Here is a 409-nt window from a genome sequence, read left to right on the forward strand (position 1 = left end):
ACATAAGGATACTTTAAGGATTTTGTAAACATTAGGAAAGTTTTAGTCTACGTGTAGACACTAGTTCGATAGATTTCCCCTTCAATTTAAATGCACATAAGACGGAGGCTTTGGTAGGTAATCCACGTTGACCGAAAGTTTTCCAAACTACATTTGCTACGACAGTCTCATAAAAATACGCGGAAACAATGAAATCGAAGCCCTCGATCTCGATGTAGTGCAGTAGATCTATGGCCAATGGTTCTCGGTTTTAGTTTTAGCTCGGCGCCATGATACTGTCGTAGCAAAACGAAATCAAAATTCTCCGGTCTCCCTTCCCCACAATCAGCTCTTTAAAGCGAGCCCCACCAGAAGGAAACAACCTACTATTGGGTCCCACGCCACTGCGTCACATTTTGATATTTGACGC

This window comes from Nelumbo nucifera, chromosome 1, assembly GCF_055504915.1.
Source record: "Nelumbo nucifera cultivar China Antique chromosome 1, China Antique-T2T, whole genome shotgun sequence".
NCBI lineage: Eukaryota > Viridiplantae > Streptophyta > Magnoliopsida > Proteales > Nelumbonaceae > Nelumbo > Nelumbo nucifera.